Consider the following 26,192-nt stretch of genomic DNA (forward strand, 5'->3'; position numbering starts at 1 on the left):
TCTCCTTTTCAAAAAAAAATGAAAACAAGTTGTCTTCCTGACCTGGTTGACTGGGACTAAGGTACTGGAGTACCAGTGTAGACCGCCGGGTCTGTGATGGTCCTTTGGGGTGAGGTAGTAGGTTGTATAGTTTTAGGGTCATACCCTTCCTGTCAGATAACTATACAACTTACTGTCTTTCCTGAAGTGGCTGTAATATCATCCATCATCTCTGCAGAGCGCCCGCCACCCGGACCTCGATGGGAATATGTACTACGAACCAATTCAAGATGATAACATGCCTGTAATGTCATTCATATGGCATCTATGCATCGTTTGGTTCTGTTTTGGTATGGCTCTTTGTTCATTTCAATACTTTTGTTTGTATGATGTATTAATTATTTTGCCATGAAAGTGATCTGCCTCTCTGATGTTCGCACGGGGTGAGGTAGTAGGTTGTGTGGTTTCAGGGTAGTGATTTTGTCCCATGAAAGGGATCTCCTCTCTGATGTTCGCACGGGGTGAGGTAGTAGGTTATGTGGTTTCAGGGTAGTGATTTTGCCCCATGAAAGGGATCTGCCTCTCTGATGTTCGCACGGGGTGAGGTAGTAGGTTGTGTGGTTTCAGGGTAGTGCTTTTGCCCCATGAAAGGGATCTGCCTCTCTGATGTTTGCACGGGGTGAGGTAGTAGGTTGTGTGGTTTCAGGGTAGTGCTTTTGCCCCATGAAAGGGATCTGCCTCTCTGATGTTCGCACGGGGTGAGGTAGTAGGTTGTGTGGTTTCAGGGTAGTGATTTTGCCCCATGAAAGGGATCTGCCTCTCTGATGTCCGCACGGGGTGAGGTAGTAGGTTGTGTGGTTTCAGGGTAGTGATTTTGCCCCATCAGGAGATAACTATACAACTTACTGCCTTCCCTGAAGGGCAGCAACACCACACCAGACAACTGCAGAGGGCGCTGTTGGCACCACATGATAATCTAGCATTGGAACGAGGTCATCTAGCTTTTGATCAGCTACAGAGGTGACTTCAGCGTTTCAGGTAAAGTCTACTGACAATCTAGTATTACGATGTAGCTACCATGTTATTTGATCACTTTGAAATAGTATTTATTCAAATAAGCAATAAAAAAGTATTCTTTGATAAATGTCAACTGTCTGTACTTGGTCTTTCATTTTGCTCTGTTTGGATTTAAGAATCATATGAAACTCCTCAGCAGATGATAGACAGTACTCTAGCTCCCTAGTCCTAGCCAACAACGCAGAGAGATACAGAGAAGACGGAGTGTGTTTGCCAGTCAGTATCGGGCCAATATGGGTTTCAGACGTGCCTTACTGTCTAGGACTGCAGTCTGTCTGCTGTATCTCATAGCAAGGACAGATAGATTTATTGCCCTGGCTGGTCCAGGCCTGGTTCAGGTTCACACCGGGACCTTTACCTTAGTGCCTGGCCTTGAGCAGCTCACAGGCAGATAGCTGTAACTCTTTCTTTGGTCTCATGGGTGGAATGTTATTCATCTATTTCATTATTAATAAAGATTATACCTTTTTTAAACATCTCAAATCTGGTGTTTCTATGTCAAACATTTTTGTTCCATTTCAGTCTTGTGTGATATATATATAGGGATGCGAACTCAAAATGAAATAAATATCAAGTCTATGTCTGACATGGTATAGGTGCCTTCGTTTACTAAGCTCATAACCACGTGTGTCTGGTGTTTCAAGTAGATTTGTTTAAGACTACTAAGAGTCACTGTGACCCTGATTTAGCCCAGTGCAGTAAAAAGTTTTGAACTGGGTGCCCGCTTCAGCAAAGCTCATCACAGCTCCTTGATACAGTATCTGGAAAAAAGCATACGAGTTAAGTATAATTTACCTCAACAAATAGGACAATGCAACTGCACTCCATACAGATTTTTAAAATCTCTCACGCCAAGAATTTGGCCCTGGGTACATGTACATCAGCCACATTTTCCATTTATATTGATTATAAATACCTGTGTATACAGTACTCCGTCTTCAACTGGTATGCGTGTGTAGTTTCTCAGACCCTCAGTGCAGCTTATATTAGTATGGATCCTGCGCCTCTTACCAGTTCTCTGACCGGCCACCATATTGAATTGATGTGAGTCTTGGCCCTGGTGACAAAGGAGAGTGAGCTGAATACTAAGACACATGACACAATGGCTCTGTTCACTCTGTCTCAGGGAGACACTCACCAGCTTGTTCCACCTAGCATCTAGACTACATTTTTAATTTCAAGTGGTGACTGCCTGTGGGGTGAGGTCATATCAATCCTACAGTGACTGTGTCTTCATTTGCGTCCTTTTCAAGGCATTCACTTAAATGAGTGTCCTCTAGACACCTCCATGTGAAATATTACCATCCCCTATTACGAACACACTATCAGGTAGTCACATAATGTGCATGATTTGGATGAGTTGTATTCCACTTTAATACTTGAAACACAATTTACTGGTATGAAGATCTACTCCACTTTAGTGAAATGACTGCTTCGAATTCATAAAGGTGATTAGATCGCCATCTAGTGCCTACTTGTGCACAAGACCAGAGCCACTTAACAATCAAGCAAAAACATATCTACACTGCTGCTGTCCCTAGCTGCTAAGAAGCGATGTTCTCAGAACTCTCTATTTTGCAGTTAAATACGACACGTTTGACACATTTCAGTTGATTGAATGTTGATGCACTGTGTGCATTTCAGCAGCAGGTGGGGGTAGAGGGCCATTTCACTCTGCAGAGCCTTAAAAAATCCCTTTGGTGCAATTTTCACAGGTATGTGGTACATTTTGTTGTACAACTGTTAGTACAAAACTCTGAACAGATCATCAAAAAGGCAGTTGTTTTAAAACTCTAAGCACCTTTTCAATTGACTAAGTAGGACACACAAAATCACAGTCGCTTTTTCTCCAAGCGTAATCATTTCGAAATACGTGTTTCACATTGCAATACACGTTCATATCAAGTCATTTCCTTTCACAGTGCAATGCTCGCATTACTTTTTGATATAATTTTATTTTCATTTGATAAAATGCGTTTTACTTAATCCTACTGCTCTCAATTTATAATCACTTAACCGTTTGATAAACCTATAGATCTTTCCTGTTTTTTTTCTAGTACAGATTTTGAGAACTACATAATAACAATGTATGTTTGTAAAGTATAAACATATTAAGTAGGGTATATACTATAATATTAGGACTATTGCGATTTTACTTCACAGTAGGTAAAAAAAAAAATCTGATATTGACATCAGAGATGCTAAAACAAAAACAGCATAGACCAGCATAAATTTCAAGCTGGCCTATGCTGGTCTATTCATGTCAGTGCTGGTCAGATGCTGGTAAAAACTGTTCTGACCAGCATGGTCTAGCTCAGGGATGGGCAACTCCAGTCCTCGGGGGACAGATTGGTGTCACACTTTTTCTCCATCCATAGCAAACACAGCTGATTAAACAAATTGCATTCTAAACTGAAGATCATGATTAGCTGATTATTGGAGTCAGGTGTGTTAGCTGTGGCTGGGGCAAAAGTGTGACACCGATCAAGCCCTCAAAGGCTGTAGTTGCCCATCCCTGGTCTAGTTGGTTATGCTGGCATACCAGCCTTCGTTGTGTTTACGCTGGTGACCAGCCTTCGTTGTGTTTACGCTGGTGACCAGCCTTCGTTGTGTTTACGCTCGTGACCAGCCTTCGTTGTGTTTTCACTGGTGAACCGCCTTCGTTGTGTTTTCACTGGTGAACCGCCTTCGTTGTGTTTTGAACATTGGTGAAAAGTACAATCTAAAGCAAAACCAATATAAAGTAACATTACGCTAGTTTGCAAAGTGACGTGTTATTCCTATTGGAATTCAGCCAGCGTGGATTCCTGCAATCTGCATTCAGAATGACTGCCAGGGTTAGAAAAGGAACTGGATGAGAGTAACTAAACCATCTAAACAAGAAAGACCCTTTCAGTAATGGGTGCAATAAGTCAACTAACAGATTGGATTAGTTTAGAAAAATGTAAGTTATTTGTGTTAGTGTAGCATAAGATACATTCATTAATTAATAAATCAGTGTACATGCAAAAAAACACCGATATTGAAACAAACCATTCAAGAGAATTTAACTGCAATACAGTATGCTGGGAAATATGATAATGTTGGGTCAAGTTTCGCAGACCAGCCCAATTTTGATTACTTGGTAGTCAACCTCATTTGGGATTTGAACACTAAACCTCTCCGATGCCAACAACCTGTATTTCTTGCTATGCCAATGGATCTGTGGGTGTGATAAAGGTTGTTAAAAGATTAGAACAAATAAGCATGCTGCTGTTTGTTCCTATGGGGGGATCCCTTTGATTTGTCCCTGTAGGTATGGGAACCCGTTTACGTTCCATTTAGAACCCTCTCATGAAGAACCCTCTGGTTCTAGGTAGAACCAATGACAGGTTCTACAGTTATAGGATGCTTTAGATGTGCTTATGGCACACACTGTAAAAAAAGAATTAAAAAACCTGTGATTTACCTGCTACTGAGTTGCAGTAAAAATACAGTTTGTTTACAGTTGAATAAAGGCGTTATTGTTGTAAAATGACTTTTTATTGTTTACCTCACTTTCACTGCGCTTTAAAATGTATGTGGGGGCAATGTATTGGGGAGGGGCTCATTGCCATATTTAGGGGTATAGTCTAAAATATGTTGTATTTGTGGCAACCGTTAGTTAATTAAGGTTGAGCACCTCAGTTATCAACAGCTTGAGTTTGTGGCAATCAAAAGTTCTGCTGATATGAGGTTACTGTGAATTTCTCAACGACCTAGTGGCAGTTGGTCACTGGGAAGTTTACTTTTCAATAATCAGCTTGCTGCAAGTAGTTATTGTGACATTCACAGTGACTTACTGTAGCTGATATGTCACGCCCACTGACTTGATGGTGTGGCAAGAAGGTCAGTTTACTGCGAACCTCAAGGTTGAGTCCAGTTGAGGCTGGGTCCCAAGTGTGCTCACCACAAAGAATGCTTGAAGGTTCTGAACAGAAATCCTGATTCCCATGTTAAATAGCCTTCTGAATTACTAAAATATCACCCATAATATTTGTGTATATATAGAATAAAGAAAGGCTCAAAATGTGAGAAAATGTACTTCTATTTTTCTCTCATCGTTAACTACCAGGAAGTTCGAAAAGACAGGGTGAGTGGGCGGGGAGTTTATATTCATGAGCTGGCCTTGACTGACAGCTCTTTGAAACACCTATGACAAGAAACTTGGATGCAGTGAGCAGTGTTGCAGTAAAATCATCTCAAGCAAATTTGGTGATGCACAAAGCAACTCAAACAACATTGAAATGGCATTAATTATATACATTTCCCGTTTGGCAGGCCTCTTATGATGCGGTTCACAGCAGCACTGACAACTGTGTCAGAGTTTTGAAGTGCCCTCCTCCCCCTTTTGTTTCACGCTGGATGAAGACCTAGCTAGCCAGTAACTAGCTAACACCAGACACAGATGAAGACCTAGCTAACCAGTAACTAGCGAACACCAGACACAGATGAAGACCTAGCTAGCCAGTAACTAGCTAACACCAGACACAGATGAAGACCTAGCTAGTCAGTAACTAGCTGACACCAGACACAGATGAAGACCTAGCTAGTCAGTAACTAGCTAACACCAGACACAGATGAAGACCTAGCTAGCCAGTAACTAGCTAACACCAGACACAGATGAAGACCTAGCTAGCCAGTAACTAGCTAACACCAGACACAGATGAAGACCTAGCTAGCCAGTAACTAGCTAACACCAGACACAGATGAAGACCTAGCTAGCCAGTAACTAGCTAACATCAGACACAGATGAAGACCTAGCTAGCCAGTAACTAGCTAACACCAGACACAGATGAAAGGGGAAACAAATAAGTTATCTTTGCCATAGATGAATAGTGTAAACTTTAAATATACATTTGCTGACACGCAACAGTCACATTTTGGCACCAGTAGAGTAGCTAGCTCTCTGTAGACATGCCTTCTGATGTTGGTTACAAGGCGGTACTTATTCAAATTAGGTAAGAGACTATCATGTTACCATTGGTGTATTAAAATTAGAGTTAGGGTGATGTCACCCTGTCCCCTTAATAATCCCATCTCTTAAGCAAGTGTTTGACATGGGGGAGGGGAACAGTAACTTTATGATAAAGCTTTGCACAAACACACATATATTAGACCATGCACCCAAATATGGTAATGAGCCCCACCAGTATATTGCCCAACCTACATTTCAAAGCCCAGTGATGATTTTACCTCAACAAATGTACCATTATGCTAGATTATCTGCATATGTACCCGAAAAAGAACTGACCAGTACCATGTGGGTCCTATGTGTACCTCTGAAGGTGCCTTACGTGTACCTTTGACCTTTTAATACCCCCCAAAAAACACTGTACCTTAACGGTACCCTAATATTGAAATTATGTGAATATATGCTCTTTAGTAATAAAGATGTACCTGGTGGCATGTCTGAAACATTAATGCACTTCTGCCCAAAATATTCAAATCCTCAAAGCATTTATGCGCACTTTACATCAAGTGTCTATTATTACATTGGTGTTATCAGATAATTATTGGCTTGATTCTGGGCAACATTTAGCAAAGTGCAGAACTGTATTCTTGCCATTAAATCTGTGGTCAATTTCTGCCACTCACCCAGACCTGGCAGCAGTGCAGGAAATTCAGGTCAAGAGGTTGTGAGTTCAAATCCCACTGGAGGTATAGTCTCAAGTAATCAGCAGTATACTGTCCTTCTACAGCAATAACACCTTAACCCACCTGTGAAAAAATAACGCCTTAACCCACCTGTGTCACTTTACTTTCACTGCAACTAGTACCCTGTAGTGTACTGTGAAATGACAGGAATCTTTTAAAGGGCTACTATAGAATTTTGTCAATGAAGCCCCTTCGCTACTTCCTCCGAGTCAGATGAACTCGTGGATACCATTTTCAATAGCACCCACCACTAGGGTTGTTAGTGCCATGTGCTTAGTAACTGAGTAACTGCTTAGTAACTGCTTAGTAACTGAGCCACTAAAGGACCACTAAAGTACATAAATACAATACAATACTGTAAAATACAATGCATGATTACAATACAGGTGGAAGGTGTATGATTGTCATCCCCTTGAGCATGCCAACCTCCTTCAGGCATGGATTTGCCATGCCAAAAGGTTTTTCCCCAGGTGCATGAACAATGAAGTAATTTACTGTGTCGATGAGAACCTATGGCCAAATGCTCAAGACAGGCTTGATGTAAACTAGTGCCTACTAAAAGTTGTTTCTTTTATTAATTTATTTTATTTGATTACAATACACCTGGAAAGCTTTTCCAACACTCTTCAATGAGTTCCCACATATGCTGAGCACTTGCTGGCTGCTTTCCCTTCACTCTGCAGTCCAAGTCATCCCAAACTATCTTAATTGGGTTGAGGTCGGGTGATTGTGGAGGCCAGGTATTCTGATGCAGCACTGCATCACTGTACATCACTCTCCTTCTTGGTTAAATAGCCCTTACACAACCTGGAGGTGTGTTGGGTCATTGTCCTGTTGAAAAACAAATGATAGTCCCACTAAGCGCAAACCAGATGGGATGGTGGACTGCTGCAGAATGCTGTGGTAGCCATGCTGGTTTGTGTGTCTTCAATTGTAAATGAATCACTAACAGTGTCACCAGCAAAGCACCCCCACACCTCCTCAATGCTTCATGGTGGGAACAACACATGCAGAGATCATCCGTTCACCTACTCTGCGTCTCACAAAGACACGGCGGTTGGAACCAAAAATCTAATTTGGACTCATCAGACCAAAGGGCAGATTTCCACCGGTCTAATTTCCATGGAAACCACGACTTGCCTGGGCCAAGCAAGTCTCTTCTTATTATAGGTGTCCTTTAGTAGTGGTTTCTTTGCAGAAATTTGACCATGAAGGCCTGATTCAACCAGTCTCCTCTGAACAGTTGATGTTGAGATGTGTCTGTTACTTGAAGTCTGTGAAGTATTTACGTGGGCTGCAAACTCGAATAAACTTATCCTCTGCAGCAGAGATAACTCTAGGACTTAGTTTCCTGTGGCCGTACTCATGAGAGCCAGTTTTATCATAGCACTTGATGGTTTTTGAGACTGCACTTGAAGAAACTTCAAAAGAAAGTTTCCGAAAGTTTTCCGGATTGACTGACCTTCATGTAATAGTGTACTGTCATTGCTCTTTGCTTATTTGAGCTGTTCTTGCCATAATATGGACTTGGTCTTTTACCAAATAGGGCTCTCTTCTGTATACCACCCCTACCTTGTCACAACACAACTGATTGGCTCAAACGCATTAATAAGCAAAGAAATTACACTACTTTGAAGAATCTCAAATATAAAATAGATTTTGATTTGTTTAACACTTTTCTGGTTACTACATGATTCCATATGTGTTATTTCATAGTGTTGATGTCTTCACTATTATTCTGCAATGTAGAAAATAGTACAAATAAAGAAAAATCCTTGAATGAGTATGTGTGTCATAACTTTTGACTTTATGTTGTAATTATAACTGAACAATATATTTTTTCATCAATGATTGTGAAAGATGTTTCAATCACACCTTTGATCACACATGGGATAGAAATTATGTTTTTTTTATGGGTACATTTTGATGGATAGTGCAAGTATATATTGTCTAATGTCAGAACAGTGTAATGTACTGTAATTCGCAGTACTGTAGCATATTACATTCAAAGGTGTCACGTTCGTCATAACGAGGAGACCAAGGCGCAGCGTGATATGAATACATTCTTCTTTATTAAACGAAGAACACTAAACAAACTAACAAAACGACCGTGAAGCTATATATAATGAGTGCTGACATGCAACTACACATAGACAATAACCCTTGAAATACCCAAGGAATATGGCTACCTAAATATGGTCCCCAATCAGAGACAACGATAAACAGCTGCCTCTGATTGGGAACCAATCTAGGCAACCATAGACATATAAACACCTAGATATGTAACAACCCCTAGACATACAAAGACCCCTAGACAATACAAAAACTAAACAAACCACCCTCGTCACACCCTGACCTAACCAAAATAATAAAGAAAACAAAGATAACTAAGGTCAGGGCGTGACAAAAGGACAGTTTTGAAACGTGTGTCTTGCAATTTTTGCTATTTGGTTGTTAAAACAACTAAATTGAGAAGATATCATTTTGTTGTGTTTTGGTGATAAATCAATCAATTCAAATCGTCAAATCAAATTGTATTGGTCGTATAAACATATTTAGCAGATGTTATTGCGGATGTAGCGAAATGCTTTTACATTGCAAAGTTTCTTAGGAGCCATGAACCTGTGCGGCCATGTTTACAGCGCATTCGGAAAGTATTTAGACCCCTTGACTATCCATATTTTCTTACGTTACAGCCTTTTTCTAAAATGGATTAAATAAAAAACGTTCCTCATTAATCTAGATACAACACCCCATAATGACAAAGCAAAAACTGTTTTCTATAAATGTATGCAAAATTACAAAAACAGAAATACCTTTTTTACATAACTATTCAGACCCTTTGCTATGAGATGTGAAAATTTGCTCAGGTGCATCCTGTTTCCATTGATCATCCTTGAGCCGGTTCACAACTTGATTGGAGTCCACCTGTGGTACATTCAATTGATTGGACATGATTTAAAAAGGCACACCTGTCTATTTAAGGTCTCACAGTTGACAGTGCATGTCAGAGCAAAACCTAGACATGAGGGTGAAGGAATTGTCCATAGAGAGCCGAGACAGAATTGTGTCGAGGCACAGATTTGGGGAAGGGTAGCATAAAATGTCTGCAGCATTGAAGGACTCCAAGAACACAGTGGCCTCCGTCATTCTTAAATGGAAGAAGTTTGAAACCACCAAGACTCTTACTAGAGTCCTGGAATTCCTGCCTTACCACCCCCAGGTGGTAAGGCAACAACACGCCTGCCACGCTGATCCTCAATACTGGGGCCCCTCAGGGGTGTGTACTTAGTCCCTTCCTGTACTCCCTGTTCACCCACGACTGCGTGTCCAAACACGACTCCAACACCACCATTAGGTTTGCTGTGGTACAGTGGTAGGCCTGATCACCGACAACGATGGGACACCCTATAGGGAGGAGGTCAGAGAACTGGCAGTGTGGTGCCAGGACAACAACCTCTACCTCAATGTGAGCAAGACAAAGGAGCTGATTGTGGACTACAGGAAAAGGTGGACTGAACAGGCCCCCCATTAACATCAACGGGGCCAAACTGAGGAATCGGGTGAGAAGGTCCTTGGTCATGGAGGTTACCAAGAACCCGATGGTCACTTTGACAGACCTCCAGAGTTCCTCTTTGGAAATGGGAGAACCTTCCAGAAGGACAACCTATCTCTGCAGCACTTCAGGAGTTTATGGTAGAGTGGCCAGACAGAAGCCACTCCTCAGTAAAAGGCACATGACAGCCCACTTGGAGTTTGCCAAAAGGAACCTAAAGGACTCTCACACCATAAGAAACAAGATTCTCTGGTTTGATGAAACCAAGATTGAACTCTTTGGTCTGAATGTTAAGCTTCATGTCTGGAGGAAACCGGACACCATCTCTATGGTGAAGCAGGGTGGTGGCAGCATCATGCTGTGAGGATGTTTTTCAGCGGCAGGGCCTGGGAAACAATTCAGGATCAAGGGAAAGATGAACGGAGCAAAGTACAGAGAGATCCTTCCTGAAAACCTGCTCCAGAGCGCTCAGGACCTCAGATTGCGGCAAAGGTTCACCTTCCAACAGGACATCAACCCTAACGCACAGAGCCAAGAAAATGCCAGAGAGGCTTCAGGACAAGTCTCTGAATGTCCTGGAGTGGCCCAGCCAGAGCCCGGACTTGAACCCGATCAAACATATCTGGAGAGACCTGAAAATAGCTGTGTAGCGACACTCCCCATCCAACCTGAGAGAGCTTGAGAGGATCTGCAGAGGAGAATGGGAGAAACTCCCCAAATACAGGTGTGCCAAGCTTGTAGCGTTATACCTAAGAAGACTTAAGACCTAAGAAGAGGCTGTACTCGCTGCCAAAGGTGCTTCGACAAAGTACTGAGTAAAGGGTCTGAATGTTTGTGTAAATGTGATATTTGAGTATTTTATTTCTAATAAACTTGCAAAAATGTCTCAAACCTGTTTTCTTTTGTCGTTATGGGGTATTGTGTGTAGATTGGTGAGGATTTATAGTGGTCTGAATACTTTCCTGTAAAGGTGTCATTTGCTGTTCAAGGCATTTCATAATATTTTGGATCAATGGTCGTCTGATGAAAGATGTTTCCAAACAAAATGAATGCACAAGAGAAGGTTTTGAATGTAAGACTTGCTGCATTACAAATGTTACCAATTTGGTAACATTTGTATATTTTGTATTAAGAGATTTGAAAATTCACAACATACATGTTAAAATAGCACCAAAGCTGTTGTTTTTTTATAGTTTTTATATACTGAACAAAAATATAAACGCAACAGGTGACAATTTCTATGATTTTACTGAGTTACAGTTCATATGAGGCAATCAGTCAATTTAAACAATTTTGTTAGGCCCTAACCTATGGACTTCACATGACTGGGTAGGGTTGCAGCCATGGGTGGGCCTTGGAAGGCACAAGCAGACCCAGCCAATCATAATGAGTTTTTCCCCACAATAGGGTTTAATTACATACAGAAATACTCCTCAGCACCCCCCCCCCCCTTCTTGATATGCCACACCTTCCAGGGGGATGAATTATCTTGGCAAAGGAGAAATGCTCACTAACAAAATACATATATTTCAGCTAATAAAACATGGGACCAACACTGTACATGTTGCATTTATATTTTTGTTCAGTGTCGTAGTTCAGTAGTTCAGACAATGATATTTGAAGACAATGATAGACAATGATAGGCAGTTATATTTTTCAGACAATGATAGTTTAAACCCTTTACAATGAAGATCTGTGAAGTTATTTGTATTTTTACGAATTATCTTTGAAAAACGTTTCTTTTTTTGCTGAGTTTATATTGTATATCTGTATGGTTATGCCATTTTGTCTCAAATGGGAGTCAATGGGTTGATCCCCATGAAGGAGCTGTGGGGAAACATTTTGTGTCCATTCCCAGATTCAGATTGTGAAACCAAACAAAGAGGTGCAGACAGAGAGACTGTAAATCCGATGGCTGGACACTCTTTTTTTTTGACAACCCCTCTGAGACATGTTCAAAAAGTGTTGAAATGAGCCCTATCTTCTTAATGATCCTTTCTTCACAGGGAAAAACCTCCAGTGCCATGGCTGGGGCCTTGGAGCCGCTCCAGGGAATGCAGAGAGCTGTCGATTACCGCTTGCCACAGGGCCGTGTATGTGTGTGTGTGTGTGCATGCGCAAGTGTGGAGCACAGTATTTGGAGCACAGGGGTCTGGAGGGTACAAACTGGCCCCAGGGTACGGGAAGAAGAGGAAGGTATCTGGGCCAGCAGCCAGGGTCTGATAGAGCAACACACAGCACTCTGCCAATGGCACAGTGTGATGGAGTCCAGACTGGGGACAGAACATGAAGAAACAGGCTGCAGGAGAAATGTAATCAGTGGACGGGTTGTTGCACACTCAGCACCTGGCCAGGCCTGTACAAACAAAAATGGTCCACTAATGTTGAACTTAGTGCAACAATTATTGGAATATCCATATGTTATTACATTCTCCTCAAGGTTTTAATGCATGTTCTGCTAAATCATATGAACTGTGGGTAACTTAATACTCCACCCTATGATGCGTTTGGCATTCCTCACAATGATATGGACTGGTTTTCGTATTTTTCACATTGGCGTGGCCGAAGAATTTAAGCTACATGAAAACAATGATTTAGAATTAAGTGTTTTTGACATTTTATACAAGCTTCTCATTGACAAGGTCCTCCTGCCCTGGTATGCCTGTTTTGTTTGGACAGAATGATATGACCTTTTCATCAGGATATGGGCAAAACTACCAAATTACAATTACAAAACACAATAAAGAGCAACGTATCAAAATAATCTAGAAAATAATTGTACTTTGAAATTGATTTAATTTAAATACGTATTTAATATTTTAAAATACAGAAGGACATTTTCAAGTAGACGACACAAACAGCAACAACATTCTCAGTAACGGTTACAGAACCGTTTTATTTGCTATGGCTGTGATATGTGTTGTTGATCTGCTTTAGTTGAATGCACTGACTGTAAGTCACTCTGGATGAGCGTGTTTGCCAAATGACCAATATGTAAATGTTTATGTGAAAATGGACATACCAAAATGAACTGCAAAGCACACAGGGTATTACACTGAACAAAAATATAAACACAACTTGTAGTGTTGGTCCCATGTTTCATGAGCTGAAATAAAATATGCCAAAAATGTTCCATATGCACAGAAAATGTACTTCTCTAAAAAGTTGTGCACAAATTTGTTTACATTCCTGTTAGTGAGCATTTTTCATTTGCCAAGCTACTCCAGCCACCTTACAGGTGTGGCACATCAAGCAGCTGATTAAACCACATTATCGTTACACAGATGCAGCTTGTGCTGGGGACAATAAAAGGCCAATTTAAAATGTGCAATTTTGTCACACAACACAATGCCACAGATGTCTAAAGTTTTGAGGGAACGCGCAATTGGCATGCTGACTGCAGGAATGTCCACCAGAGCTGTTGCCAGAGAATTGAATGTTAATTTATTGTAAAACGTCTCCAAAGTCATTTTTGAAAATGTGTCAGTACGTCCAACCGACCTCACAACCGCAGACCACGTGTGTCTTGTGGGCAAGTGGTTTGCTGATGTCAACGTTGTGAACATAGTGCCCCACTGTGGTGGTGGGGTTATGGTATGGGCAGGCATAAGCTATGGACAAGGAACACAATTTCATTTTATCTATGGCAATTTGACTGTACAGAGATACCATGACGAGATCCTGAGGCCCGTTGTCGTGACATTCATCCGCCTCCATCTCCTCATGCTTCAGCATGACAATGCACAGCCCCACGTCACAAAGATCTGTACACAATTCCTGGAAGCTGAAAATGTCCCAGTTCTTGCATGTGCTGCGTAATCACCAGATATGTCACCCATTAAGCAAGTGTGGAATGCTCTGGATCAACATCTACAACAGCATGCTCCAGTTCCCGCCAATATGCAGCAACTTCGCACAGCCATTGAAGAGGAGTTGGACAACATTCCACAGGCCACAATCAACAGCCTGGTCAACTCTATGCGAAGGAGTGTGTTGCGCTGCATGAGACAAATGGTGGTCACATCAGATACTGACTGGTTTTATGATCCACGCCCCTACCGTTTTTGTTTTAGGTATCTGTGACCAACAGATGCATATCTGTATTCCAAGTCATGTGAAATCCATAGATTAGGGCCTGATGGATTTATTTACAATGAATGATTCCCTTATATGAACTGTAACTCAGTAAAATCTTTGAAATTGTTGCATGTTGCATTTACATTTTTATTCATTATGTAATTGGCCTTGTTTAGGGGTCATGGCTAGATGGGATACAACTTAACCTAATTCTCCTAACCTGCTACGTTAATTATCCTAAACCTGCTATGAAATGTCAATTTTGACAAAATATGTATTCCTTCTAGACTAAACCTTGTTTTGGGCGGAGCTTACTGGAATAATACTCAGCGTGCTTTACAATTGTCCATTTTCACATACACATTTATGTTTAGTTAATTTAGCAAATGCTCTTATTACACCATAGTGCTATCAGACTTCTGACACCAATGCAAGGTGAAAGGGGACCACAGTGATCTGCTATGAAAAAATGAATAGAAAGTATTTTGTATTTTGAAAATACAAATTACAGCTCCCGGAAATATATTGTTACCAAATACATTGGACTATAGTTCAGCCCAGTGTAATACAAATTACAAAATACTCAGAAGTATTGAAATACATACTTTGATAAGCCACTACGACGCAGTGAGGCTGACACTAATCTCCAACGAGGAGCCTGCCAAGGATGGAGCCGTCAAACGCCAGGGAACAGCAGGACCAGCAACAACAACCACCAGACCAGAAACCATGACCCGCCTGGAATTCAGCAGGGTAGTTCTCCAGAGAGGAATGGGCTTTGTACCGTCTGACGTGAACTGCCCCATGAAACCCCCAGCGCCACAGGAATCATTTGAAGGCAGTTTCAGGACCCCCCAGTTACTAGAATACTTTTGGTCAAAATTCAGAAAGTGCGTAGATTCAGCCCCATTTAACTCAGAGAGAGGTCATACAACCGGAAGACCCCCTCACCACACAATTCCAGTTCGTAGATGACAACTACCCAAACTGGACAAAAATGACCAAATGGAAAAGACCAGACAAACAACAGACCATCAAGAGACCAGACCAGAAGACCACACCAGAACCCAAACCTTGACGCCAGCAAACACGACCCGCCAAACCCCTTGTTCCCTTTGATGAACCGTCTTCCCCCTCCTAGACCCCTCATCATACCACCAATGGACCCAGACCTCCCTATTATGCCCCCTATTGCCCCTAACTCCTCCCCGCTCCTTAATGACCCAGAGCCACATCCTTTAGCCCCTCCTGTCCCTGATCCCGCACAACAGCAAACCAGCCAGCCTCAGTCCAGACCCCTTGGACGCTCTGAACTGCCTTCCCCCCCCCCCCCCCCCCCCATCCCCTGCTCCCTCTCCATCCATTTCTCCCTCTGCATTTATTCCTCTCACAGAATCAGACCAGGACTAGGAACCATTCATCGGCACACTAGAAGAGGCGTGGAAGAAGGACCAAAGCTCTAGACCTATGCCCAGAGCGAGCAGGCGATAGGGGGGTACCATCACTGACCTATGGGTCTTGTGCTTCCAGGTGTGTCTGCTCGCTGCTCAGGTTGTCCTTCCCCTTCTCTACAGACCCAAATCTTGACCTAGCACCTGGAGCAGACCCAGTTACTGGTTCCTGTTTTTTTTCTTCCCGGTCCCCAGCACCAACCCTTGGCCTCCAGTCCCAGTCCCAAGAGAAGTACCAACCCAGGTTTTCCCAGTCCAAGCCACAACACCAGCACCAACCCTGGAAACAGCACCGACCAAGCACACCTGCCAATTCCTTTCAGCAACTGCCAGCCCAGACCACATCCCTTCCCCTACCACAACACAAGGACACAGACACATTGTGGACGGAGTGACTGATTGACTGACTTTAAAAAATATATATGTATTGCTTTTGTTTTGTTTTTGTTTGATTGGATGACCCTTTGTTTATTTATCTAATGTAAATTGATTATGTATTGTTTGAATGGTTTATTTTTTGGAATTTTAAATTAATTATGGATTTAATTTGAACTTTCAAATGTAATTCATTTCGAAGTAAATGTATCCTAAGTGCCTATGTACAGTACCCTCTGAAAAGTATTCAGACCCCTTGCCCTTTTCCACATTTTGTTACATTACAGACTTATTCTAAAATTGATATTTTTTTAAATCCCTAAACAATCTACACACAACACCCCATAATGACAAAGTGAAAACAGGTTTTTATACATTTTCTACACATTTATTAAAGATAAAAAACAGGAAAACCTTATTTACATAACTATTCAGGCTCTTTGCTATGAGACTCGAAATTGAGCTCAGGTGCATCCTTTCTCCATTGATCATTCTTGACTTGTTTCTACAACTTAATTGGAGTCCACCTGTAGTAAATTCTTTCGATTTGGAAAGGCACACGCCTGTCTATATAAGGTCCCTCACTTGACAGTGCATGTCAGAGCAAAAACCAAACCATGAGGTCGAAGGAATTGTCCGTAGAGCTCCAAGACAGGATTGTGTTGAGGCACAAATCTGGGGAAGGGTACCAAAACATTTCTGCAGCATTGAAGGTCCCCAAGAACACAGTGGCCTCCATCATTCTTAAATGGAAGAAGTTTGGAACCACCAAGACTCTTCCTATACCTGGCCACCCGGCCAAACTAAGCAATCGGGGGAGAAGGGCCTTGGTCAGGGAGGATACCAAGAACCCGATGGTCACTCTGACAGAGTTCCTCTGTGGAGATGCGTGAACCTTCCAGAAGGACAACCATCTCTGCAGTACTCCACCAATCAGGCCTTTAGGGTAGATTGTTCAGACTGAAGCCGCTCCTCAGTTAAAGCCACTTGACAGCCCACTTGGTGTTTGCCAAAAGGTACCTCAAGACTCTCAGACCTTGAGAAACAATATTCTCTGGTCTGATGAAACTGAGATTGAACTCTTTGACCTGAATGCCAAGCGTCACATCTGGAGGAAACCTGGAACCGGGACAGGTGTTGGATCTGCAGAGGAGAGGAAGGACAACCTGAGCAGCGAGCAGACACACCTGGAAGCACAAGACCCGGAGGTCAGTGATAGTACTCCCACGTGGCTGCTGTACGTCATATACCAAACTCCCACAAACTCAACTTTGGACCTTGAACCAAATTCCGCTAAATGTTTTCATTTTTTCCCTCTAATTAGGGACTGAGTTAGGTGTGTGCAATGAATTATCAGGTAGAACAGAAAAACAGAGACCACCAGGATGCTTGGGGTCACCTTCCAGAGGGATGGAGATAGCTCCATCAGCTGAGAGGAGACCATCCACCATATCATGTTATGTTTGCAATTTAGATCAGAAGGTGTGATGTGCAAAACAATTGAATAAAAATACAAACTTATGGTGCACAAACTTAAAATGATGGACATTAATGACATTTATCCTCATGGGTTGCCAAAGCCCCAAATAGGTCACACCTTTGGATTAATCAAACATGGGTTAATTTAGCCATCAGTTTTTATTCACTTTCATACTAGATGTCTTTTTTTAATGTGATCCATAGATTATTTTCAGGAGGTGTGTTGGGGGTGTTTCTTTGAAATAGGTATTTTTGACCACCCGTGAGCGAACATGTCATTCCTGTTCATCATGTCATTTTTGTACACGGTAAATGTCAAGTTTTCTTCAATATTTTCCTCTTTCAACATTTTCATGGTCATGAACAGTCAAAATAATAGTTTTCTTGAATTTTGATGATACTTGGATTAAACCAGTTCAAAGAATGAAAAGAGATGTTTGATCATGAAGTTACTGGTCCCCTGCCCTGTGTCAAACCATTTGGATTTAGGAAGCAGGATTGTTAAGGGCACATGGTAACATCACCCTAACTTTCTCATTTTAATACGCCGACGGTAACGTGATGTTCTTCTACCCAATTTAACTAAATTATGCCTTGTAACCAACATCGGAGAAGGCGTGTTTGCAGAAGGGCGTGATTTATATAGCAAGATAGCTACTCTACTGGTGCCAACATTTGACTGTAAACTGTCAGTAAATATAATTACAAAGTTTACCATTTTAATCTATGGCAAATATACTTATATGTTTCACTATTAATCTGTGTCTGGTGCAAAAGGGGGGGTCTTGGAACAAAAGGGGGGGTCTTGGAACAAAGGGGGGGGGGGGTCTTTCAAGACTCTGATATAGTTGCCAAGTCAACACATGCATGTGTGCTGTTGTGTACTACATTACAAGCGATGTGCAAATGGGAGATGTATAATTGATGCAATTTCAATGTTTGAGTTGCTTTGTGTATCACCAAAGTAGTATAAGAGAATAATGCTGCTCACTACATTCAAGTTGTTTGACATAGGTGTTTCAAAGAGCTGTCAGTTAGGGGGAGCTCATGAATATAGGCTCCCATGGCTCACTCAGCCTGTCTGTTCAAACTTCCTAGTAGTCAGACATGAGTGATAAAGTAATTTTTCTACACAATGTAGCATTTTTATCTAAAAACAAATATTAAGGGTAATATTTTAGTCACTCAAAAATATATTTTACATGGGAATAAGAATGACCTTTTTAATATACAATTAATAACATTGTTTAAATAATATAAAGTTGTAACTACTCCAACGTTGGGATACGCATAGGCATTTGAGGAACTCAACTTATGTAAGCCTCATTAAGCTACCAAAGTGTCAGTGCTCACCCTTAACATGTGTTGACAATACAACAGAATAGATTAACCAGAATTACATGTACTCTCACAGGTGGCCAAAAATAACTATTTGACAGCCACGCCCTGTTAAGCCACGCCTCCAGTCTTCTGCTCTAACGCTGTGGATCATAGCTCAATAACCCAACTGAAGCCTTGTTCACACTGCAGGCCTTAATGCTCAGATCAGTTTTGTTTTTTAAATCCATTTTGGACTACTGACTGTCCAAACAGCAAGTTACAAGTAACCAAATCGAATTTGTGTGTGTTCAGACAGCAGTAATTTGCTGACATGGCTACGCTAGTGGTCATAGTAACAACAGGTGTGTGTTCACAGTGGTGTAGGCTGATTGGTTGTGCTCATGCTTCCTATCGCTCAGAAGTTATGTAGCAAGCTAAGGTGGCAACAATGCCCGCCACGGATGTTTCACAGTTGCTTTGAATGTTCAAAAGTATAGTGTAAGAACACTTTTAAAGCCTCAAAGAATAAATTATCCAACTTTCAAAACAAGTCCTTTTTGGTTAGCCACAGCAGTCAACTAGCTAGCTAGCCACAGCAGTCAACTAGCTAGCTAGCCACCGTAGTTAACTGGCTAGCTAGCCACAGCAGTCAACTAGATAGCTAGCCACAGCAGTCAACTAGCTAGGTAGCCACAGCAGTCAACTAGATAGCTAGCCACAGCAGTCAACTAGATAGCTAGCCACAGCAGTCAACTAGCTAGCCACAGCAGTCAACTAGCTAGCTAGCCACAGCAGTCAACTAGATAGCTAGCCACAGCAGTCAACTAGATAGCTAGCCACAGCAGTCAACTAGATACAGCAGTCAACTAGACAGCAGATAGCTAGGTAGCTGTTTAGCTTTCTAGCACATTCACTGATTTGTTTGTAAACAATTAACAAGCTAGTTAGCTACCATATAGGCTTGTCAAAACTTTAAACAGAGTAGCTAGCAAGCAACAAGATATGTCAAATAACAGTCTAAAAGCCACTTGAGGGTAAATAAATCAGATTTGACCACAAGTCACATGGCCAGGAATCCGATTTGTATCTGACTTCAAACCACCTACAAAGGTAACATGGCTACACTAGTGGTCATAGTACAGGTGTTTTTTGGCTGTTCAGACTGCAGGAGAAAGAACAGATTCGAATCGGATATGCAAATAAATAGGATTTAAGTCACTTCAAACTGCCAATGTGAACAAGGCTTTCAAGTGACCCAACTGGCTGAGTCAAAAATAACCCAGCATATTTTAAGAGTGTACTCTCTAGGGCCAGTGGTGAGCTGTGGAGGCAGAGGGGGGAATGACATGGGATTCAGGGAACTAGTAGGGGCACTTGAAGTGGAATGTGTGTGTTTATTTTGCCACTATTTAACAGGTAAGTCATTGAGAACCCATTATATTTTACAATAACGACCTGTGTGTTTGTGTGTGTGTTTATGTTTATAACATGGTAATAGAGGTATATAAACATTGAGTAAATGTAGATATGAGGGCATAAAAGTGGAGCATGAAAGTTCTTATAATGCCCATATTTAGTGTTATTGATGCTTCTGTGACATTCTTTCCTACTACATTGGCAAACAGCTACGAGTGGACAGAGTTGGATGATGCGGACTGTTCTTGCCTTGCTCCCTCACGTCATTTCATTGTTAAGAGGCGTCCTGAACAAGGAAAAGACATGGGGAGAATCTCAATATCATTCTTCTCGAGTGCTCTCTCCCCTCCTCCTTCTCAAAATCTATTGGAGGAGAAGGACAGAGAGGCGGGACATCTGGCTTTCTCATCCAATGGATGTTGAGAAGGAGACGATGAGCGAGGACGCGAGGTTTGACAATTGAGATATTTTAATGAACTTTTTCTATTCGTTGAAATGATAGGTGTGTCAGGGGTGTGTGCTTCTTTGCCTCAGCTGTCAGTTATCACGTCAGTTCCGGCGGGTGGGTCGAGCTCTATGGTCTGTGTGGTGGGGAAATTTTGACAGCGACAGCGTTGTTTAGGAGACAAACAAGGACGTGTTGAAGGGGACTATTTTTCTCTCCTCGTTCCTCCCGATCTCGCACTGACAGTTTCTCAACGCACCTAGATTTCTGACGATATGGCGGCTTCAGATCGGGCTGTCTACTGTAAGGTAGATCAATTTGAGCGCTTTATTACTGCACATATTGATTGATGATTACTTTATGTCTATATGGTGTTGACATAGAATTTAAATGTTACAATTCGAATTTGCCTGTGTTCATCGACTGGTGTTTTTGAGGGAATTTATTCCATTCATATTTATAGTTTCAGCAAAATAACAGAAAATCTATGAATGGATATTGTTGCAACAAGATATCTGGGGCCATTGTTATTGTATAATCTGATTTCACATCGGGCACGCCGGCGCATCCGACATGGATATCGATACACGCTTTTCGTGATGTAAGGCTGTTCATAACTCTTGTACTCGGTTACTACTATGAATAAACAACTAACTGCCCATGAGAGTTTTGTGACAGTCTTATACTCCAAGTTGCACATGCAAGACATTGTTAAGTTATTTTTTTCCCACGCATAGACTAGGCTACATGTTGCACTGCACACTCCTTGAATCAAAGTAACAAATGTTGGCCCTAGTGGAGCCTTACCCTAATAATTGGAGCTTGAGAGAGATGTTCTATTTTAGGATATGCATTTAACTTATAGAAAATGTTCAAGATTTTTCTCATTGCAGAAGTGTTAAGTTAAGACAAAAACATATGTTTTATTGTCCCATGCACCAGTTAGCCTACACTTTGAAGTTTTTCTTGATATGTCAAATAGGGGTGAGAGGCGGTGTTGAGGACATATTCAGTGATGGAGCTAAAATGTTTGTCTGGGAGTACAGTTGTTGGAGCGGCATGTAGCCTAGAGGTTGGAGCGGCATGTAGCCTAGAGGTTGGAGCGGCATGTAGCCTAGAGGTTGGAGCGGCATGTAGCCTAGAGGTTGGAGCGGCATGTAGCCTAGAGGTTGGAGCGGCATGTAGCCTAGCGGTTGGAGCATTGGGTTCAAATCCCCATGTCGACAAGGTGCAAAATCTTGAGCAAGGTACAGTACTTAACCCCAATTGCTCCAGGGTCGCTGTTGATAATGGCAGGCCCTGGCTGTGACCCCACTCTGAGGGTGGCATTCAGTGCCAAATTGCACACTTCCTCTGTGAGTCTGAAACTTGACCCAAATCCTGCTGTACCTGTCCCAGTCCCCCAAGCTACAGGAATGCTGCCTGGGTTTTTCCACAGCCAGTCTAGTTGAGATTTTAACCCATTTGTTACCTTCTTTTAGTCATCCACTATTTTTCTGAATTTGTTACACATGGGTCACAGTATTCTCTGTGAGGCTTGGTAAGGATATACTGTTAGACGTTTTGCAATTGTATCAGTAACTTGTATTAATCAATAGTATGATATTGTATAAACTGAATACAATAGATTACCATAGAATGCACAAGACCTTTCTGTAGAATGCACAGTAAAATACCATAAATGTGTTTTACATTAGTAATTACGGTGCATTGTGGGATGGGAGTCTCTGACAATGCACCATAATTAATACTGTGTAACACATTTACTGTATTTTACTGTGCATTCTACAGTGTTTACAGAAAGGTATTGTGCATTCTACAGTGTTTACAGAAAGGTATTGTGCATTCTACAGTGTTTACAGAAAGGTATTGTGCATTCTACAGTGTTTACAGAAAGGTATTGTGCATTCTACGGTGACCTACTCTATTCAGTTTAGGGAGTTGCCAGTAATTTACTGTGATTCAGAATACAATATCAACACTGGAGTTTTGGAGTGCCAAAACCCTTTTGAACACTAGTGGGTATGGGGTATTATTGTTTCTTACTTAACATATTTTGAGGTGTGTCTAATAAGCAGTTATATTTGTTTCATCCGTTAGTGAGAATGCTGTACCAATTTAACTGGTATGTGGTAGTGGTTCCCTAACAATTATGTTTATATAGGAGACAGATCAAAGTATCAGCAAAAAATTGAGTTTGGAGAGCTAAAACTACTAAATATCAAGGCATTAAACACCTCTCTCTCAAAGCTACTCTTAGAGAGGCATGTCTGATGTTTAAAAGGGGGCTCTTTGCTGTTATACAGATTCAAACTATCAATTTCTGGTGGATTGACAATGGAACCTTGTTTAATGTCACCTTATTTTAAATGAAGCCATACAGAGTTGGAATGAATTTGTTTGTCTGCCACCAATTAAACATCATAAATGGTTTAAAATAGCTAATATAGATCGTAAAAAATCTGTTTCACTTATGGTCAAGAGGGTTGGCCACTATGCTACATACAAGATAGTTGGGAACAGAGTTTCGATGTCCCAATACCATGGCACTGGGTTTATGAACTGATATACAAGACAACAACTGATGCATCAATTTAGCTTTTTTCAATATAAGATATTATATACAATTCAACAGTCAGACAGTTGCAGACTCTGCCATGAGGTAGAATCTGTAGAGCATCTCTTTTGGTACTGTCCGTCGGTAGCTTGTTTTTGGAGTCAGGTCCAGGAATGGTTGTTATGCCATAATATCAGGGTGCGGTTGGACCTGGAAACTCTATTGTTAGGCGATTTGAAGGACCACAGTCAGTCAATAGGAAATATCATTGCTGCCTTGGGTAAAATGTTTATTTTCCTGGGCAATTTTGGCAGAAATGTTGCAGATGGGGAGGTTCAAGTCCCGAGTGTGACGCCATGGGAGAATGGAGAGATGTATTGCTTGGGGAAATGTTACAATGATGATTTATTGGGAAATTTGGGTTGATCTGTGGCTGTCTGAAGGGTAGAATTGATGAGCGTTGAAATAGTTATATACACAAATGTACAGTGTAAGTGTTTGAGTTCCTCCAATCAGGGGTGGGGGTGGGCGTAGGATTATTGTATGTTTTGCTTTTTGTTATTTATGTTTTGTGGTTTGGCTTCACGCTGTATGCTGGTCCGGGTAGTTATGGGTACGCTCGATTCCACGGTCAGCTGGGTGTCGGGCGGGACTTGGTACTGCCCTTGGAAAATCACGGTTCTCTCTGACCAGAGAACCTTTAATATTTGAGTTGCTAGCCATGTCCCTTTAATCTGTTCTGCCCAGTAGCCACTGTCAGTTTAGATGCTTTTGTTAGGGTCTAAATTGCAGGTGATATAAAACACAAAATATCAGTTGGTATGCTGAAATATACAGTGTATATAGTTAAATATGCACTATTAGAAATTGCTGATTTTATTTTAATTACAATTCAACAGCAAAGTACTGTATTGCTGTTTTGCTATATATTTACTGCAGCAAACTGTAAATGATGGTTTATTGTGGAGAAATATTGTGGGAAGAGGAAGAATCGCTGATCATTAACATATTTTAAGGCTTTGTAAGTGGTTATATTTGTTGCATCCTTTAGTGAGAGTGCTGTACCAATTGAAGTGATATGTGGCAGTAGTTACTTAATAATAACATTTATACTGAATAAACATATACTGAAAAATAAATGCAACAATTTCAAAGATTTTACTGTTACAGTTCATATAAGGAAATCAGTCAATTTTATTAAATTTGTTAGGCCTTATCTACGGATATATCATATGACTGGGAATACAGATATTGCATCTGTTGTTTACCAATACCTTTTAAAGAAAGCAGGGGCGTGGATCAGAAAACCAGTCAGTATCTGGTGTGACCACCATTTGTCTCACGCAGTATGACACCACATCTCCTTTGCATAATGTTGATCAGGCTGTTGATTGTGGCCTGTGGAATGTTGTCCCACTCCTCTTCAATGGCTGTGATACTGGTGTGAACTGGAACACGCTGTCGTACACTTCGATCCATATATGCTCAATGGGTGACATGTATGGTGAATAAAGCAGGCCATTAAAGAACTGGGACATTTTCATCTTCCAGGAATTGTGTACAGATCCTTGTGACATGATATCGTGTATTATCAGGCTGAAACATGAGGCGATGGTGGCGGATGAATGGCACGACAATGGGTCTCAGGATCACATCCCTGTATCTCTGTGCATTCAAATTACCATCGATAAAATGCAATTTTGTTCATTGTCCGTAGCTTAACCCCACCATTGGGCAATCTGTTCACAACATGACATTAACAAACTGCTCACCCACACGACACCATACACATGGTCTGCGGTTGTGATGCCGGTTGGACGTACTGCCAAATTCTCGAAAACGATACTGGAGGTGGGCTTATGGTAGAGAAATTAACATAAAACTGTCGGGCAACAACTCCAGTGGACATTCCTATAGTCAACATTCCAATGTGTACACTCTCTCAAAACTTGAGATAAAACTGCACATTTTAAAGTGGCCTTTTATTGTCCCCAGCACAAGGTGCACTTGTGTAATGATCATGCTGTTTAATTAGCTTCTTGATATGCCACACCTGTCAGGTAGATGGATTATCTTTGACACAGGAGAAATGCTCACGAACAGGGATGTAAACAAATTTGTGCACAATATTTGAGTGAAATAAGCTTTTTGTGCGTATAGAACGTGGGACCATAAAACATCGAACCAACCATTTACATGTTGCGTTTATATTTTTGTTCAGTACCACCAGATATCTTATGATATACAGTATATCTGACTATATCTGGTTAGTGCTAATACAATACTGAGATATTCACTGTAACTTCCCCATTTCTCCTTCTCCCAAATCCAGTCAGCTGATGTTCTGAAAGAGCTGCAAAATCTGGACCCCTACAAATCAGCCGGGCTATACAATCTGGACCCTTTCTTTCTAAAATTACTCTTGCACTCTTGACCCAAACTGCTACAGACCTATATCTATCCTACCCTGCCTTTCTAAGGTCTTTGACAGCCAAGTCAACAAACAGATTACCGACCATTTCGAATCCCACCACACCTTCTCCGCTATGCAATCTAGTTTCAGAGCTGGTCATGGGTGCACCTCAGCCACGCTCAAGGTCCTAAACGATATCTTAACCGCCATCGATAAGAAACAATACTATGCAGCCATATTCATTGACCTGGCCAAGGCTTTCAACTCTGTCAATCACCACATCTTCATCGGCAGACTCAATAGCCTTGGTTTCTCAAATGATTGCCTCGCCTGGTTCACCAACTACTTCTCTGATAGAGTTCAGTGTGTCA

General features: G+C 41.4%; 1 protein-coding gene and 1 long non-coding RNA gene across 6 annotated transcripts in view; both read left to right on the top strand.

Annotated features, from left to right (window-relative positions):
* The first annotated feature begins 56 nt into the window (after positions 1-56).
* Positions 57-1,129, top strand: LOC139370148 (uncharacterized). Its single transcript, XR_011627110.1, has 2 exons — positions 57-427; positions 506-1,129. It is a non-coding gene; the product is annotated as an uncharacterized lncRNA (long non-coding RNA).
* Positions 1,130-20,296: 19,167 nt separating this feature from the next.
* The window catches only part of LOC139370153 (peroxisome proliferator-activated receptor alpha-like), a 63,046-nt gene continuing 57,150 nt past the window's right edge, over positions 20,297-26,192 (top strand). The window contains exon 1 of one of the 5 annotated variants that reach the window (XM_071109489.1): positions 20,297-20,406. The gene's annotated coding sequence lies outside the window, so the exon portion shown is untranslated. Of the gene's footprint in view, positions 20,407-20,967; positions 21,160-26,192 lie in introns of those variants that run through there. The other 4 variants (XR_011627115.1, XM_071109482.1, XM_071109501.1 and 1 more) reach the window with 4 other exon arrangements.

The sequence above is a fragment of the Oncorhynchus clarkii genome, chromosome 2, assembly GCF_045791955.1.
Source record: "Oncorhynchus clarkii lewisi isolate Uvic-CL-2024 chromosome 2, UVic_Ocla_1.0, whole genome shotgun sequence".
NCBI classification, from domain to species: Eukaryota; Metazoa; Chordata; class Actinopteri; order Salmoniformes; family Salmonidae; genus Oncorhynchus; species Oncorhynchus clarkii.